The sequence below is a fragment of the Anabrus simplex genome, chromosome 2 (assembly GCF_040414725.1).
Source record: "Anabrus simplex isolate iqAnaSimp1 chromosome 2, ASM4041472v1, whole genome shotgun sequence".
NCBI classification, from domain to species: domain Eukaryota; kingdom Metazoa; phylum Arthropoda; class Insecta; order Orthoptera; family Tettigoniidae; genus Anabrus; species Anabrus simplex.
Genome location: NC_090266.1, coordinates 717211299 through 717231243, shown reverse-complemented (window position 1 = coordinate 717231243; position 19945 = coordinate 717211299). Strand labels below are relative to the sequence as shown.

General features: G+C 43.4%; 1 protein-coding gene across 2 annotated transcripts in view; it reads right to left on the bottom strand.

Moving 5' to 3' along the window:
- LOC136863063 (SET and MYND domain-containing protein DDB_G0273589) overlaps window positions 1-13763 on the bottom strand; it is a 510889-nt gene extending 497126 nt beyond the window's left edge. For both annotated transcript variants that reach the window (XM_067139394.2, XM_067139393.2), the window contains exon 1: window positions 13711-13763. The gene's annotated coding sequence lies outside the window, so the exon portion shown is untranslated. The remainder of the gene's footprint in view (window positions 1-13710) is intronic.
- Window positions 13764-19945: the final 6182 nt, after the last annotated feature.

The following is a 19945-nucleotide window of genomic DNA, read 5'->3' as shown; positions in this document are numbered from 1 at the left end:
TCAATATACAGTTTCTGATAAGGCCAACGCGTTCTCCTCTAATTTATTTCGTAAATTCTATTTTGTTCTACCCATCTCACATGTCACGACGTCAGCCTACTGCCCACAACAATATCTAGCTGAGTGGGTTAACCGTAGTCTTCGATCTGCTCTGATCGCTATTCACCGTGAAGATCATTCTCGTTGGGACACGTCATTGCATTGGCTATCTTTTGCATTCAACTCGGCGCTTCACGAGTCACACAAGTTTTCTGCCGCATCTCTTATGTTTAAGTTCGTTCCAAACATTCCGTTGTCTACTTTGTGGTCAATCAATGCGATTTGCCAGAGACAATAGACACAGATAATATCAGGGATCTGTGGAGAAAGGCCAAAAATAATCTTAAAGCCGCTCATGAGAAAGTAAAAGAGAGATATGACCGTGGAAGGAGACCCACCAATTTAAAGTTCGGAGATCAAGTCATGGTTAAAGAAATTTGTTCCAGCAGGCAAGCTAGCCCCAGATTTCATGGACCTTGCATCATTCTGGATTTCTTAAGGACGGTCACCCTCTTGGTGAACAATCCAGAAACAGAAAGATTTTTTCGGATTAATCTGTTCTAAGTAAGACCTGCGTGAACTCTGTGCTTTTCATTATAGGCCACCAAGTGATGGTATTGCAAATTTAATTATATTTCTTTCCTTAGCATCTTAGTAATGTAACTTTTTGCAAGAAAGTTTAAATAAGGACGCCTTCTGTCCCGGTTGGTGATGCAAATTTGTAGGTAGTTATTTTCAAATCTCATTGTATTTATTTTTGTAAAACCCTTCCCTTCATTAATTTCTTTCCTGTCTGCCATTACCGTCCCTGCCTCCAAACCTGAACTAGAAATTCCGAGCACTCGTCCTACAAGCCGTCAACCTTAACTGCTCTATCATACACGCAGTCTAGAAAATCAGTTACTGTCGCCCAGCAGTTAATTTTTGCAGTGCCCCAATTTCAACTGAGGCCGTGTCGTAACAACTGACGACAGGTGCCGACGCGGAGTAACGGCCCGCTTTGTTCCGGCCAAGTCTCCTTCCCAACGGCCAACTTAGGCACTATCATTATTGGGAATGGCTTGGATGCTGAACCCGAACCGCCCACGCCATCATTGGGTGGAACTATGCTACTTGGTCCTTAGTGATCATAACCATAGCTACGCCCTCTCAAAGTACCAGGGGAGAGGTATCTGGGGGTACTTGGGGGTTTGGGAGACCCCATCGTGACATCCGCAGTGGCGGCCGCTCTTGCCGTCAACCGTAGTCATAACTGATCGGACTTCTACGTCTTCGCCAAAAAACATCAAGATTTCTCTACTCCAAATTCTGTGCGAATAGACTGTCTATCAAGCAATTTTTTAACCTTCATCTATAATTTCAAATTCTTCAAAAAATTTGCCGCAAGATTTCAATATATTCAGACTGTGGTAAAACCTCAGGTCATCCAGCGTGGCTTACGGTCACGCATCTCATTGCTGGACAAGCGCTCTTTGGAGATCAACATTGGTCCGTGGTGGTGGTGTTAGGGCTTCAGACCTTAGGCCTAGAGCGTCACATGCATGTTCAATCGGATTTAAGTCCGGGGATGTGAGATGTCTTAATGTTGCATATGTACGTCCACCAGGCCAGCCCTGGATTGGCGGGCATTATCGTCCATCAAGTGAAACCCATGTCCATCAACACTAAAAACCCGCACATACTGTTGCAGCATGTCATCCCTACAGAGAGCACCCGACAGTACCCCTAGGAAACACATGCGTGTGGTATGTGCTTCTAACATGATGCCACCCCAGACGAGAACACTGGCACCGCCATATCGGTCCTTTTCCCTAAGTTTGACAGTGTTGTAACGTGAACAAATGGTGCATAAGGTGAACAGATGGCGAAAATCACTCTCCAGGCTAAACCGCGACTCATCTGTGAACAGGACACTACCTCACTGTTCCTGGGTCCAATCACGATGAAGAAGACATCACATTCGATGAGCAACGCAGTGCCTTTGTATGAGAGAAAAGCATCTGGCGGGTCGCCGAGCATACAGAACAACCTCTGGAAGCCGACGATGCACAGTCTGATGGGAGCTGTGTGACCCAGAGGCTGCTGTCACGTCTCTAGCCAGTGTAGCTGCTATTCTGGTTGGACGCCTTCGGGCACTTAAAAGCAAGATAACGATACGGACGCTGGGTTATAGTACGTGGTCAACCTTGCCTGTACTGTCGTTGAATGTTTCCTCCCTCCTGGAATCTTCTCCACAGCCGTGAAATGACCCAATGTGCGACATTCATCTCCTGGCCCACCGGCGCTGTTTGTGACTGGCCTCTAATCTGCTGATGATCCGACCACACGTAGTCATTCAGATATTTTCTCACTGAGCTCGATAGCTGCAGTCACTTAAGTGCGGCCAGTATCCAGTATTCGGGAGATAGTGGGTTCGAACCCCACTGTCGGCAGCCCTGAAGATGGTTTTCCGTGGCTTCCCATTTTCACACCAGGCAAATGCGGGGGCTGTACCTTAAGTAAGGCCACGGGCGCTTCCTTCCCACTCCTAGCCCTTTCCTGTCCCATCGTCGCAATAAGACCTATCTGTGTCGGTGCGACGTAAATCAACTTGCAAAAAAAAAAAAAAGAAAAAGACATTTTCTCTGTGCCATCCTGGTTCTCTGCGACTCTAATACTGTGTACCAGATGCACACAACACGCAGTCAGAACCGCTGTACCCAAGACCTCTGTCGGCGCGGATTGTTTCAAGCACACTAATCGGTCTCGTACTGAGCTGACAGATTTTCAAGTGTTTTCATGATGTCCAACCACAGTTTCGTCGGCAAATCATCGCCATGACACAGTGATTTTTCAGGGATCTCGATGATCAGTTAACTTACGGACAACAGTGTATATTTAAACATGAACTGGCCTCCACTGGGATGTTGGTTTGATCAAAAATTGGTATCTCAATCTACCATGGGGGTGGAACATTTTTAACAGATACCAACTGCACTTCAGAAGAGAATTCTTATAAACAAAGCAAGGTAGCTTGCAGTTATACATAACTGTTGATATCATGATCACAACCACAGGACCTCTAATTTTCCATGAAATCTCAACCAAAGGAATCTGATTTTCTTAAATCTCACACACAGTGGCCGGGATTTAAATTGTGGGCGCCTGGATGAGAAACCGGACATATTTAATTCTTTTTTTGTTGTTGCTAATTTGCTTTACGTCGCACCGACACAGATATGTCTTATGGTGACGATGGGATAGGAAAGGCCTAGGAATTGGAAGGAAGCGGCCGTGGCCTTAATTAAGGTACAGCCCCGGCATTTGCCTAGTGTGAAAATGGGAAACCACGGAAAACCATCTTCAGGGCTGCCGACAGTGGAGCTCAGACCCACTATCTCCCGGTTACTGGATACTGGCCGCACTTCAGCGACTGCAGCTATCGAGCTCGGTATATTTTAATTCAGCAATCTTCCTAATGCAAGATAAATGTCAGTATTATAATAATTATAATAATAAGAATCATTATCATCATTTAACAACCATGTTAATAACAGAGATCCACTATCATAACTAAACGCGTTAGCTCATGCTTCGCAATGGGACTGGCAATGTGCATCGCTCGGAAATTCGAGGTTCTAATTCCGGCAATGAGAGTGGTTATCTTGTCCTGAGTTGGGGTACTTTTCGATTTCTTACACATTCATTCCGAGAAAATGATGAGGGAGTATAAAGGCAATCACACTGTTTCTTCTATACGAGCAAAATGAATAATCCTTTCCCGATTAAAAAATACTTATTAGTGAATATATGTATATTAAATTCGGAAAAATGGTATGAAAAATATTTTTAACCGAGCTCGATTGCTGCAGTCGCTTAGGTGCGGCTAGTACCCAGTAATCGGGAAATAGTGGGATCGAACCCCACTGTCGGCAGCCCTGAAGATGGTTTGCCGTGGTTTCCCATTTTCACACCAGGTAAATTCTGGGGCTGTACCTTAATTTAGGCTACGGCCGCTTCCTTCCCATTCCTAGGCCTTTCCTATCCCACTCTCGCCATAAGACCTGTCTGTGTCGGTGCGACGTAAAGCAAATAGAAATAAAAATGTTTACGAAATTATGTCGAAAAGCAACATTAGGTACTTACAGCAAAACTAAAAGAAAATTTCTCACCTGCACATGTATATTGCTTGGGACTTTTATTAGCGTAGTATATACCTACAGGGTGGCCCACTTAAACCTTTTACCGCAGATTCACAAGAAGAGATATTGAAAAATAACTTTCACGGGCATGAAGGCAGGGAATGGGCTAATTAAAGTAAATTCTATGAGCCAGTCAAAAACGTTAGAAAGTAGTACTTTCAACATAAACTTACGTTTTTTAATGCACATCCTGTATTTTTTTCGTGCGCAATAATTAACATGAAAAATCACGTAAGTAATGGCGTTTGTTTCATCGCAATAGGTCAATTGCATCCCGAGATATTGAAAGGTGAAATTGACGCTTGAGATAAACGAAACGCGCAGCAGTTTCACATCCCAAGAGTCCAACGCGAACCTCACGGTCCTCTTACTCGCTATATGCTTGCCGTACTACGATGCGACAGGCGCTGTACTTAATGTTATTTGCACTGTTATGAAGAGGCTTGAAACATTACGTATTTCCAGTCACACACAATGGAATTATAAAGAAAGGAGTTGCTCATTCGTGTTCTATTGATCTCTACTACTGCACAGTACTGAAATGGACATAACGGTAACGAAATTGAATATCACCGGTCGGGGTAATACAAAATCAACCGCTGACCGGGGATCTAGCAGAGGAGGAAAATGCCGGTTTACTGTACGTAGTTGAACGTAAATTACGTAATGTTACATGACAAGTACAGGACATGTTACTGAACATTTTAAATTACTACATTACACATGAAATTTTGCACATGGTGAAGAGATGACATAAACGTATGTGTGTACATTAGTACGTACAAAACGAGCAACATTCACCGTAACACACAAACATGAACGCCGGTATGCAACCGGATTTCTCACAACAGAAACTCTACCAAGCATGTTCGAAGAGATCGCCATTTACATGGCAACACCGCCGTGCACGCTCCAACGCAGATCGACTCACTGCTGCCAGTGTTTCTGGTGTTATTGCAGCACATGTAGCGGTTATACGGTCTTTCATGTTGTCCCTTGTTGTTGGAACTTGCTGATATATCACATTTTTCACATGTCCCCAAAGAAAAAAATCTATAATGGGGTGAGGTCCGGCGATCGTGCTGGAAATCTCTGAACAGGACCGCCTCGTCCTATCCATCGATTTAGGAACTGTTGATTTAGTGCATTTCTTGCCACTATGGCATTATGCGCAGGGCATCCATCATGCTGATACCACATTATTTGACGCAAATGGAATTCGATGGGGAGCTATCAATATTAATGGGGCTTATGGAAGAAAGAAAGTAGAACTGGCTGAGTCAGCAAAGAGGATGCATCTGGATGTGCCAGGAGTAAGTGATAATCGGGTAAGGGAGATAACGAATAAGAGATAGAAGATTATAAAGTGTGCTTGACGGGTGTTAAAGTGAGAAGGGCAGAGTGTGGGGTTGTTTATCAGAAATACTATTGCACGCAACATAGTTTCTGTTAGGCACGTAAATGAGCGATGATGTGGGTAGATTTGGCAGTTGGTGGAATTAGGATGAGAATTGTCTCAGTGTATTCACCATGTGAGGGTGCAGATGAGGATGAAGTTGATAAGTTTTATGAAGCGAACAGAAAGGATAGGATAGTGCTAATGGGCGATTTCAATGCGAGAGTTGGAAATAGAACTGAAGGATACGAAAGGGTAATTGGTAAATGTGGGGAAGATATGGAAGCTAATAGGAATGGGAAGCGTTTGCTGGACTTATGTACTAGTATTCGTTTAGCAGTTACGAATACATTCTTCAAGCATAAGGCTATTCACCGCTACACATGGGAGGCTAGGGGCACCAGATCCATAATAGACTACACCATAACCGATTTCAAACTCAGGAAGTCTGTTAGGAAAGTGAGGGGTTTTCGGGGATTTTTCAAATGATACAGATCACTATTTGATCTGTAGTGAACTAAGTATCTCTAGGCCTAGGATAGTGAAAGTGAAATCTGTCTGCAAACGAATAAGGGTAGAAAATCTCCAGGACGAGGAAATTAGACAGAAGTACATGGATATGATTACTGAGAAGTTTCGAACAGTGGGCAGTAAGCAGGTTCAGGATATAGAAAGAGAATGGGTGGCATACAGGGATGCTGTAGTAGAAACAGCAAGGGAATGCCTAGGAACCACTGTGTGTGAAGATGGGTAAAAGCGAACATCTTGGCGGAACGATGAAGTGAGAGCAGCTTGTAAACGTAAAAAGAAGGCTTATCAAAAATGGCTCCAAACAAGCACCGATGCAGACATGGAAGGTACGTAGATGAAAGAAACAGAGCGAAACAAAAAGTAGTTGCATCCAAAAAGAAGTCGCGGGAAGATTTTGGTAATAACCTGGAAAGGCTAGAAATCTTCTCGACGTAAAAGGAAATCTTCCTGGTGGTGTCGCGAGCAACCAAGCTCATGGGTAGCAGGGAAATCATGTTGGTGAAATTCCATTTGAGGAAGTGGAAAGGATGTTAAATAAACTCCATTGTCATAAATCAGCACGAACATATGAAATTTGACCTCAAATGGTGAAGTATAGTGGGAAAGCAGGGATTAAATGACTACATATAGTAGTAAGAGTAGCATGGAGTGTTAGTAAGGTACCTTCAGATTAGACAAAAGCAGTAATTGCACCTATCTATAAGCAAGGGAACAGGAAGCAGAAAGGATTACAACAATTGTCGAGGTATCTCATTGATAGTATACCAGACAAAGTATTCACTGACATCTTGCAAGGGAGGTTGCGATCAGCGGTTGAGAGGAAGTTGGATGAAAACCAGTGTGGTTTCAGACCACAGAGGGGCTGTCAGGATCAGATTTTCAGTATGCGCCAGCTAACTAAAAATGTTACGAGAGGAACAGACAGTTGTGTTTATGTTTCGTAGATCTAAAGAAAGCATATGACAGGGTACCGAGAGAAAAGTTGTTCACCGTACTGAGGAACTATGGAATTAAGGGTAGATTATTAATGTAAATCAAAGGAATTTATGTTGACAATTGGGCTGCAGTGACAATTTTTTTTTTGCTAGGGGCTTTACGTCGCACCGACACAGATAGGTCTTATGGCGACGATAGGATAGGAAAGGCCTAGGAGTTGGAAGGAAGCGGTCGTGGCCTTAATTAAGGTACAGCCCCAGCATTTGCCTGGTGTGAAAATGGGAAACCACGAAAAACCATCTTTAGGGCTGCCGATAGTGGGATTCGAACCTACTATCTCCCGGATGCAAGCTCACAGCCGCGCGCCTCTACGCGCACGGCCAACTCGCCCGGTGCAGTGACAATAGATGGTAAAATGAGCTCTTGGTTCAGGATACTTACAGGGGTTAGACAAGGCTGTAATCTTTCACGTTTGATATTTGTAGTTTACATGGATCATCTGCTGAAGGATATTAAGTTGTAGGGATGGATTCAGTCAGGTGGAATTGTAGTAAGCAGTCTGGCCTATGCTGACGATTTGGTCTTATTGGCAGATGGTCTAATGCAGTCTAATATCTTGGAACTTGAAAATAGGTGCAATGAGTATGGTATGAATATTAGCCTTTCGAAGGCTAAATTGATGTCAGTAGGTAAGAAATTCAACAGAATTGAATGTCAGATTGATGATACAAAGCTGGAACAGGTAGATAATTTTATGTATCAGATTGTGTGTTCTCCCAGGATGGTAATATAGTAAATGATATTGAATCAAGGTGTAGTAAACGTAATGCAGTGAGCTCACAGTTGCGACCAACAGTGTTCTGTAAGAAGAAAGTCAGCTCCCAGACGAAACTATCTTTACATTGGTCTGTTTTCAGACCAACTTTTCTTTACGGGAGCGAAAGCTGGGTGGACTCAGGATATCTTATTCATAAGTTAGAAGTAACAGACATGAAAGTAGCGAGAATGATTGCTGGTACAAAACAGGTGGGAACAGTGGCAGGAGGGTACTCGGAATGAGGAGATAAAGGCTAAGTTAGGAATGAACTCGATGGATGAAGCTGTACGCATAAACCGGCTTCGGTGGTGGGGTCATGTGAGGCGAATGGAGGAGGATAATTTACCTAGGAGAATAATGGATTCAGTTATGGAGGTTAAGAGAAGTAGAGGGAGACCAAGATCATTAGTAAATTCGCAGAGACTTGCAGACTGAACGCTGAAAGGCATAACGGTCTATAATGATAATATATGTTAAATATTTATTTCACACGGTTTACGAAATATCAACCGTTTCTTACCGAGGTTTCTTCTATACGAGCAAAATCTATAACCTTTTCCAAATTAAAACATGTCTTAATAGTGAACATATGTATATTCATCATCATCATCATCTGTTTACCCTCCAGGTTCGGTTCTTCCCTCGGACGTAGCGAGGGATCCCACCTCTACCGCCTCAAGGGCAGTGTCCTGGAGCTTCAGACTCTTGGTCGGGGGATACAACTGGGGAGTATGACCAGTACCTCGCCCAGGCGGCCTCACCTGCTATGCTGAACAGGGGCCTTGTGCGGGGATGGGAAGATTGGAAGGGATAGGCAAGGAAGAGGGAAGGAAGCGGCCGTGGCCTTGAGTTAGGTACCATCCCGGCATTCGCCTGGAGGAGAAGTGGGAAACCACGGAAAACCACTTCCAGGATGGCTGAGGTGGGAATCGAACCCACTCCTACTCAGTTGACCTCCCGAGGCTGAGTGGACCCCGTTCCAGCCCTCGTACCACTTTCCAAATTTCGTGGCAGAGCCGGGAATCGAACCCGGACCTCCGGGGGTGGCAGCTAATCACGCTAACCACTACACCACAGAGGCGGCCATATGTATATTAAAATCTCAAAAATGTAACGGAAAACTTTCCTTCCAAAATTGCACCAAAAGGCAACATTAGGTACTTACAGAAAACTAAAAGAAAAATTCCTCATCTGCACATTTTATGAAAAATTAATTCGTGGCAGTCAGAGTTCAAGAATAAGGTGAAAATGATAATATAAATGAGTCAAAAACGTGAAGGGGCCCCGTATTCCACCAACATTACTCAAATACAAAAATGACATCATACTTTAATAGACGGTGCTAAATTTCTGGTCGCTAGCTCACCGATAGTAAATTATTGTATAGAGTGGAATTTAAAAATGAATCCACAGAAAACAAAGGTGATAAACTCTCAAGAAGTGAACAATGGTGGATGGATAAGACGAAATTATTTTCTAAAAATTGAACACCAAGGAGCGATCGTAAGTAGCAATGGCAGATAGAAAGAACTGATGAAAGGAACAACAAAATGAAGGGCCTAAGTCCTAGTATAATAATATTGGATAGCACGAAGCCGTACATCGAATACAGTTCGGGAAACTGTATTTAATTCAGCAGTTAAAAAGAATGTATTATATGGAGCAGAAATTTGGGGAGTAGATTATGGAATCGTAACATTGTAAGTAAATTTACCAACATAATAATGGGACTGCCAAGCTGTACAGCAAACAGTGGAGTGAGAATGATGTGTGAGTATACGGGCAGATATTGTTAAACGAATAATTAAATATTGAATGAGGCTACAGGCGAAATTCTAAAGATAGTGTATCAGGATCAATTGAAACATCAAAATGAGGGTTACTGGGGGGCAGCAGGCGAAATTCTAAGGATAGTGTATCAGCATCAAATGAAACATCAAAATGAGGGTTACTGGGTGGGTGGAGTGAAGAAACTACTAAATGACATAGGAATGGGGTACTGTTGGAAAATAAATGTATCAAAGGATGATATGAGATTAATTATAAAAAAGGGGTCCAAAGAGTGAAAGACATGGAAAGACAAACAATAAGGACAGAATGTAACAGCCAGAGAACACTTGTTGAATTTTGTAAAATAAGTAAAAATATGGCAGTAAGGACTGAAATGTTAACAAAAATGGAGATGAGATGGTTAATTAAGTGTCTGATAGGTGGATATGGTGAAGGAGTAGCGTGCCTGCTTCTTACCCGGAGGCCCCGGGTTCGATTCGCGGTCAGATCAGAGATTTTTGCCTGAATTTGAGGGCTTGTTCGATGTCCACGTATCTTACGTGATTACAATTGAGGAGCCATCTGATGGTGAGATAGAAGCCCTGGTCTAGAAAGGCAAGAATAACGGCCGAGAGGATGCATCGTGCTGACCAAACGACACCTCGTAATCTTCAGACCTACGGGCTGAGCAGCGGTCGCCTGACAGGACTTGACCCTTCGGATCTGTAACGCCAGGTGATTTAGTGGTTTGATTTTAGATGGGAGTATATTAGAATAAATTATAAAACCAAAAATTAGGAAAATCTATCCATCTTATGGAATAAAGATATGGAAGTGGCTCACCAACTAAAAACTGTAAGGAAACAAGAAAGATAAGATGAAAATATGTAGATGGAAAGGAGATCGGTAAAATCGAAAATGAACCTGAACTTTGCCCTGATGTTAAGTTATGAAACAGAGAATGGAAGACACCAGGAAGAACAGCAAAACTACATAATAGGAAGAGGAATAGGGGTATAGGATAATAAATTAATATAAGATGGACACAGAGAAGATGCATATAGCTAGTAGTAAGATTATGTATGTGGAGGTATTCTAGATTCTATGACGCAGTTTAAGTCTCAAGTGCTAAGTTTATATCATGATGAATTAAAGATACGTCCAAGTACTATATACGGGAAATACCGTCTATTTAAATAATTTTGTAATGTTTTCCTTAGTTGGATTATATTTTTTGTTAATTTGTATTGTAAAAACCTAACTGCATTATATTAATTATGATTATAATAACTATTCTCTCCCCAGCTGGGGGTCATCCGTGACTGGGAGATAAGATCATTCATTCATTCATTCATTCATTCATTCATTCAATCAATCAACTGGTAATAGTTCAGCGAGTGTCGTCTGTTAAAGAGCGATCAAAACATTAGGATTGCCTCATGAGAACGTAGTCCCTATCTTGTATAACACCAAGGATCCCATGTCTCTATAATTTAACACTCCTGAAATGAGAGTATCAGATATTTTATGATTAACTGATTTCATATTATTCATGCTGAAGCTTTTATGGTCTGCTAAATATCGTCCACATTGGACATAAAAACATATAAGCAGTTTTACTTGATTGTTGAAATCTTTATTAAAGCCACGGGATCTCCAGTCCCGTGGAATCCGAGCCACAGGGAAGTGAATTTTAATTTTTAAATTCCCACATACATAGTCTGGAATTCGAAACACAGCAGCCTTAGGGCATATGTGGCGCTGTCAGAGTTCTATTTATTTATTTATTTATTTATTTATTTATTTATTTATTTATTTATTTATTTATTTATTTGTTACGAATCTATCCTGCTTTATAGGCTTCTCTTGCATCTAATCAGGGTGATAGAGAACAACATCAAGTTGTTTACAGTTCAATATTTAGCGAATAAGTGGCTACGCGGTCTGGGTCACGTAGCTATCAGACTACCTTCGGGAGATAGTGAGTTTATTTACCGTATTTTATTTATTCATGACTTTCTGTACATGGTAGGGCTCAAGCTATGAAGCTTGCTATTATGCCAAATCATAAAAGTATACACCTGCATAAACATAATATATTGATCATTATCACTATTTAAAATTAGAAGTAAATTTCATGTACCTAATTTAAAGTTAACGTAAAATGCAATTCAACTGGAATTTAAATTATCCTAAAAATAATTTTAAAATTATTAAATGTGCAGTAAATGAAATGAAATGGCGTATGGCTTTTAGTGCCGGGAGTGTCCGAGGACATGTTCGGCTCGTCAGGTGCAGGTCTTTTGAATTGACGTCCCTAGGCGACCTGCACGTCGTGATGAGGATGAAAAGATGATGAAGACGACACATACATCCAGCCCCCGTGCCAGCGGAATTAACAAATTATGGTTAAAATTCCTGACCCTGCCGGGAATAGAACCCGGGACCCCTGCGGTCAAAGGCCAGAACGCTAACTATTTAGCCATGGAGGCGGACAAATGTACAGTATCTACTACGTTTGAAACTAAATCTTGAAATTTTAACTATAATGTTACTAACCTTACATTTACATAATATTTATATAATAATCTAACATTTTGGGTGCTTCTTAGAGAAATTAATCTCAGTGAAGGTACAATTTCCAGCACTTTCTTCTGAATAGCTTTAGGTTACTTATGTCTCTAATTTCAGTGGAGTTGGAAACCCACTGTCGGCAGCCCTGAAGATGGATTTCCGTGGTTTTCCATGTTCACGTCAGACACATGCTGACGCTGTACATTAATTAAGGCCACAGCCTCTTCCTTCCTATCCCGTCACCACCACAAGACCTACCTGTGTCGGTGCGACGTAAAGCAATTTTTAAATCATCATCATCATCATCTGTTTAGCCTCCAGGTTCGGTTTTTCCCTCGGACTTAGCGAGGGATCCCACCTCTACCGCCTCAAGGGCAGTGTCCTGGAGCTTCAGACTCTTGGTCTGGGGATACAACTGGGGAGTATGACCAGTACCTCGCCCAGGCGGCCTCACCTGCTATGCTGAACAGGGGCCTTGTGGAGGGATGGGAAGATTGGAAGGGATAGGCAAGGAAGAGGGAAGGAAGCGGCCGTGGCCTTAAGTTAGGTACCATCCCGGCATTCGCCTGGAGGAGAAGTGGGAAACCACGGAAAACCACTTCCAGGATGGCTGAGGTGGGAATCGAACCCACCTCTACTCAGTTGACCTCCCGAGGCTGAGTGGACCCCGTTCCAGCCCTCGTACCACTTTTCAAATTTCGTGGCAGAGCCGGGAATCGAACCCGGGCCTCCGGGGGTGGCAGCTAATCACGCTAACCACTACACCACAGAGGCGGACAATTTTTAAATCAATGTTGTTTTTTTGTAGTTGCTTTACGTCGCACTGACACAGATAGGTATTATAGTGACGATGGGACAGGAAAGGCCTAGAAATGGGAAGGAAGCGGCCGTGGCCTTCATTAAGGTACAGCCCTAGCATTTGCCTGGTAAGAAAATGGGAAAGCACGCAAAACCATCTTCAGGGCTGCCGACAGTGGGGTTCGAACCCACTATCTCCCGGATGCGAGTTAACAGCTGCGCGCTCCTAACCACCCGGACAACTCGCCCGGTAAATCCTATATATACCGTCTTATTTAACAAATATGTCGATGTCCAGCCGTTCGAGGATTTTAACTGCATATGGTTAGGTGTCTGTGATCGTTTCAATACACATCACACTGCCAACCACCACAGAATCACGTAATAGTGAATACATCCTTCCACCTAGGGTTGGAATCAGAAAGGGCATCTCGCAATAAAACTGGGCCAAGTCCACTCAAGTGCCGTCCCAATAAAATTGGAAAAGGCCAAGAAGAGGAAGAAGAAGAAGAAGTCTACAACATGTTAGAGAATTACAAAGTGACATTATAACTGCTAATGGGAGGGCATCCTCCCTTATGTTAGTAATTTGATTAGCATAACGCGGTGTTTATTCTGGACAAAAACTGTAAATTATTGTTTCACTTTAAACAATGGGTGATGCTTACCTTCCTGAAAATAAACTGTTGTCGCTCAGAAGACTGCTCCACTACTGCAGCTCAGATCTAAGAGTGACAGAAATACTCACGGAGGTCATGTGACTTTGAGAGGGGCGCCTGCCTTTTGAATTGGCTCAAGTTCAGATTTGCGTGCATGTGCTATGTTCCTGTATAAGCTGTGCTTCCAGCATCCGTGTAAGAGGGAGTCAAGTCATACCAGAGCGTCGAGCCCTGAGATGGATAACCTCATCGTACTAACACCGGTCACTCGTATTTAAGAACCCTTAATTACCGGCTACTGCCGTAACATAGACTGTTTAGTCACTTCGCACCTCTTACCAGGTGTATGCATAAGTTTTGCCGGTTTTTGCTCGTTCGTAATCTGTTTACCCTCCAGGGTCGGTTTATCCCTCGGACTCAGAGAAGGATCCCACCTCTACCGCCTCAAAGTCACTGTCCTGGAGTTTCAGACTCTAGGCCGGGGATACAACTGGGGAGGATAACCAGTACCTCGCCCAGGCGGCCTCACCTGCTATGTTGAACAGGGGCCTAGGTGGGGGATGGGAAGGTTGGAAGGGATAGATAAGGAAGAGGGAAGGAAGCGGTCGTGGCCTTAAGTTAGGTACCATCCCGGCATTTGCCTGGAGGAGAAGTGAGAAACCAGGAAATTTGAAAAGTGGTACGAGGGCTGGAACAGGGTCCACTCAGCCTCGGGAGATCAAATGAGTAGAGGTCGGTTCGACTCCCACCTCAGCCATCCTGAAAGTGGTTTTCCGTGGTTTCCCACTTCTCCTCCAGGAAAATGCCGGGATGGAACGTAACTTAAGGCCACGGCCGCTTCCTTCCCTCTTCCTTGTCTATCCCTTCCAATATTCCCATCCTCCCGCAAGGCCCAAGTTCAGAATAGCAGGTGAGGCCGCCTGGGCGAGGTACTGGTCATCCTCCCCAGTTGTATCCCCGACCCAGAGTCTGAAGCTCTAGGACACTGCCCTTGAGGCGGTAGAGGTGGGATCCCTAGCTCAGTCCGAGGGAAAAACCGACCCTGGAGGGTAAACAGATGAAAAAGAAGAAGAAGAAGAAGAAGAAGAAGAAGAAGAAAAGAAGAAGAAGAAGAAGAAGAAGAAGGTATTTATATATTCCACACAAAAGCAAAACTAAACGTTTCATTTCCTACCCAAAGTTTTTCGTTTTTTAATGAAACTTTGAACAATTACACATATTCTTACATAGAATACACGTAGAATGAAATATAAGAGCGGAAAAAAAGGAAAAGTAAAACCATGCACGCAGCGGGGCTTCAACCAGCGATGCCCTTATTACAAGACTTCGGTGCCACCCACTGAGCCACTTGCTCGCTTGCCACTGTGCTAACGTTTAGTTGATATAAGACACTGCACATTTGTTAATGCCGATTTTCTGGAGAAAGCCTGAATATCTGGTTCAATATCTTTGGGAAATTTATATTCCAGATGTCACCTTCACGTAGGCCTACTATAAGTATGAAAAATGTATGAGACCCATCCATCTGAATGGCCCCTTGTGAGATGTATTTTAGAGAGTATACGTAGTTTAAAAGCACGCGTGGAACAGAACATATCTACTAAAGTCAAAGCTCAACTGTATGAAATAGATAGCGACATGCTTTTGAACACTCATGCTTTATACATAAACTCAAGGGACACACGTATTTATAGTCTTATTAATGAAATCTCATCAGTGAATTTGAAAATTCGTGTGAATAATGCTTTAAGAAAGATGAAACAGATTTTAGCATAGATTGGTAAACATGTTAGTCATTTTTAAGCATTTGTACATTCACGTTCCGCCTCTGTGGTGTAGTGGTTAGCGTGATTAGCTGCCACCCTCGGAGGCCCGGGTTCGATTCCCGGCTCTGCCACGAAATTTGAAAAGTGGTACGAGGGCTGGAACGGGGTCCACTCAGCCTCGGGAGGTCAACTGAGTAGAGGTGGGTTCGATTCCCACCTCAGCCATCCTGGAAGTGGTTTTCCGTGGTTTCCCACTTCTCCTCCAGGCAAATGCCGGGATGGTACCTAACTTAAGGCCACGGCCGCTTCCTTCCCTCTTCCTTGCCTATCCCTTCCAATCTTCCAATCCCTCCACAAGGCCCCTGTTCAGCATAGCAGGTGAGGCCACCTGGGCGATGTACTGGTCATACTCCCCAGTTGTATCCCCCGACCAAGAGTCTGAAGCTCCAGGACACTGCCCTTGAGGCGGTAGAGGTGGGATCCCTCGCTGAGCCCGAGGGAAAAACCAAACATGGAGGGTAAACAGATGATGATGATGATGATGATGATGTACATTCACGTATCAATTTCATTTTTCTGAACATTAGGATAAAATTCATAATAAGCCTAAATAATCAGTACTATTATAATTTCGATATATTTCATTATTTCCCGTCCAATATTCGTATTTCGGCAATGACTTTGCATTAATTCTTTGAAACAGTATAGTGAAGTATGACGGCGGCGAACTTCAAGCTTCAGTGCCAGAGTCTGCGCCTGAACGTCGTGTCCGTTGTCTAGTTCGGAGGTGACCCCTGATCCCTCACCATCGGAGTCCTTCCATTGTCCATGTCTAGTATGGTCTACTGAGCTCTTCTTCTTCCTCTACGGGCATTAGTTTGTAATTCCAAAAGAACCGAGCTCGATAGCTGCAGTCGCTTAAGTGCGGCCAGTATCCAGTATTCGGGAGATAGTGGGTTCGAACCCCACTGTCGGCAGCCCTGAAAATGGTTTTCCGTGGTTTCCCATTTTCACACCAGGCAAATGCTGGGGCTGTACCTTAATTAAGGCCATGGCGGCTTCCTTCTCACTCCTAGCTCTTCCCTGTCCCAACGTCGCCATAAGACCTATCTGTGTCGGTGCGACGTAAAGCAAGTAACAAAAAAAAAATCCCAAAGAGGAGTATATTAATACAAAGAAAAAACACAGAATAATTTGAAAAAACCCTCTGATTTAATTTTCAATGGTAATTACAATGAGCGTGTCCGCCTCTGTGGTGTAGTGGTTAGTGTGATTAGCTGCCACCCACGGAGGCCCGGGTTCCATTCCCGGCTCTTCCACGAAATTTGAAAAGTGGCACGAGGACTGGAACGGGGTCCACTCCGCCTCGGAAGGTAAACTGAGTAGAGGTGGGTTTGATTCCCACCTCAACCATCCTGGAAGTGGTTTTGCGTGGTTTCCCACTTCTCCTCCAGGCAAATGCCGGGATGGTACCTAACTTAAGGCCACGGCCGCTTCCTTCCCTCTTCCTTGTCTATCCTTTCCAATCTTGCCATCCTCTGCCTAGGCCCCTGTTCAACATAGCAGGTGAGGCCGCCTGGGCGAGGTACTGGTCACCCTCCCCAGTTGTACCCCCGACCCAGAGTCTGAAGCTCCAGGACACAGCCCTTGAGGTGGTAGAGGTGGGATCCCTCGCTGAGTCCGAAGGAAAATCCAATCCTGGAGGGTAAACCGATTAAGAAAGGAAGAAAGAATTACAATGAGTGTTTTGACTGCAATACACTAAATACAAAATTCCGTTATAGAGAAACAACATAGAACATGATGTTTTCAAAATTTCGCTAGTTACTGGCATACTAAGAGAAATAGTCCTTACATCTTTCTCTGACATTCCTGGATTTCTTTATTCAGGGATCTAATGATCGCCCGTGTGTAGGCAAAAGATAAGCGACAAATAAATTAAGCCCTTCATTATCCGTTACAGTGCTACGTAGAATGAAAGTGGCCTTTATTGTATAATCAGTAAATAATTCACAGGTTTTAACACCAATACTAAGAACTTTCCATTTAGAATATATTATACCGAAAGCACATTCAACCATCTTCCGAGCTTTTGATAGCACCTTGTTAAAGTTATCCTTTTCTATTAACGTCTTTCCGAAACACGGTTTCATACGGTTTTCTTTTAAGGGGTATGCTTCATCTGTAATCATTACAATTTTTTTTCGTGTGGCTATTTCTAGCCGAGTGCAGCCCTTGTAAGGCAGACCATCCGATGAGGGTGGGCGGCATCTGCCATGTGTAGGTAACTGCGTGTTATTGTGGTGGAGGATAGTGTGGTGTGTGAGTTGCAGGGATGTTGGGGACAGCACAAACCCCCAGCCCCCGGGCCACTGGAATTAACCAATGAAGGTTAAAATCCCCGGCCCGGAATCGAACCCGGGACCCTCTGAACCGAAGACTAGTACGCTGACCATTCAGCCAACGAGTCGGACATCATTACAAATGAAACAGTTACATCACTGTTGGGTAAAAATGAATCGGGACGAATATCCAGTTCCCTGTTTTCCAATAGCTGGCCTAAAACAGAAGCCTTGAAGGTTCCCCCATCACTTCGTTGCCCATATCAACTGCCGTAAATTTATAGTGATCGTCTAGTAATCTGCTTGAAGAAAAATTGAATAAATGATACTTATAATTAAAATGCCTTGAGCCAGAGTATGTTGGACATTTAATGTCCAAAGATGCGATGCAATTTGAAAAACTCCACGCAGTGACGAACTTCTCCGCAATCCGCTTGAAGTCCTCCACAGTCGGCATTTTCATATACTATGTGGCTGGAAGACAATCCACAGGCACTTGCAAACCTATCTGACAATTTGGGAAACTGTTCGAAAACTAAATGCCAGGCTTCTAAAACTTGACTCTGTTACCAGAAAGCTTCAAATAAAATACCTAATAACACATTGCCAATGCAAATTTTTCGTTTTTAAGAGGAGAAATAAAACACATCAAATTAGACGGTTTTCTATCTGTTTGACTTAAATTTTGTAGGAAGTCATCAATTTTGAAGTGACATGTACTTTTTTCATTAACTGGTGACTTGGCAAGAAAACTGTGGAAACTACCGAAGTAGCAGTTTAGTAGGAAGTTGACAACGCCAACGACTGGTGACCCTGGTCCAGAAGATGCACCACATTCCTGGCCCTATTTTGATACTTAAAGAAGGCGAAAACTCATGGCACTACAGCCCTGAAGGGCCTTGGCCTACGAAGCGACCACTGTTCAGACCGAAGGCCTACATATTACAACGTGAGCATGGTCAGCGCGATGAATCCTCTCGAACGTTCTTCTTGGGTTTCTAGACCGGGACCACTATCTCACGGTCAAATAGCTCTTCATTGTAATCAAGTAGGCTGAGTGGATCTTGGACCGGCCCTCAGATCCAGGTAAGAATCCCTGACCTGGCCAGGAATCGAGCCCGGTGGCCCTGGGTGAGAGGCAGGCACGCTACCCCTAGACCACAGGGCCAGCATTTTGATACTTTGCACTTCCTGAAAGATCATTTTACTCTATGATACAGTGACAGAAATGTATCAACTTCTCTGATACAAGAAGCTGATCATGTAGTTGATGCAGCAAGTGAAAATGTTGATGTTGACGATTCCACATATGAGGAGGATATTTTTGTACTTGCATTTTGAATTTAATTTGTCTGTGAATGAAATTTCATGGGAAACAATATGATAAAATGGAATAATCAAATTTCATCATCATTGCGGTCCTCAGAAGACTGCCCTTTCCTTAATTCCAGTCTCTCTCTTTCGGAGATTACCCTAACGCAGTCTGCGGGGTGATTCTTCCTCTGTAGTAAGTTTTGGTGTGGGTGGCTGTGACTGATTCTTCTGAAATGCTCCGATTAGGTGTTAAGGGTTTTTAATGGTCTCGAAGACAGGCATATTTCTGAGGATTCGCCTTTAGCCAATGAAAATGAACACTCTCAGTTCACGCTTAGCTCTCGTCCTGTGAAGCGCGCTGCTAGTGAGTAATATCTTGCTTGACTTGGAGTGAGTTGAATATAAATAGTAAAACACGTCGCACTTTACCTTAATACTAGTGTGTTTAAAACTTAATGTTTGACTGTGATTAGCATAGAATAGGGAGCTTGCTTCCTTTACACAGATCTATGGTAGCCACATCAAGCGACTCTAGCGATTAGTTGTCTGGTATGAGTGATTTAATTCAGGATTCGATTCAATTGTGTTATTCAGGTGGAAATGATATACTGAATACGAGTGAACCTCAGCCGCAACGTCCAGTTTTTCGGAAACGTTGCCTTCTGATATGACAGACGATTATTGGGCCGAAAGTGTTAGTGCCAAGAAACCGACGTCCAAATTAGCTAACTATGGGTCTCATGTAGCGTTTCCCTGGCTCTATTGAACCTAATTCGAACATGGTTCTAGCTACCCAGCCAACCATCCCTCCAGCTCCAACCC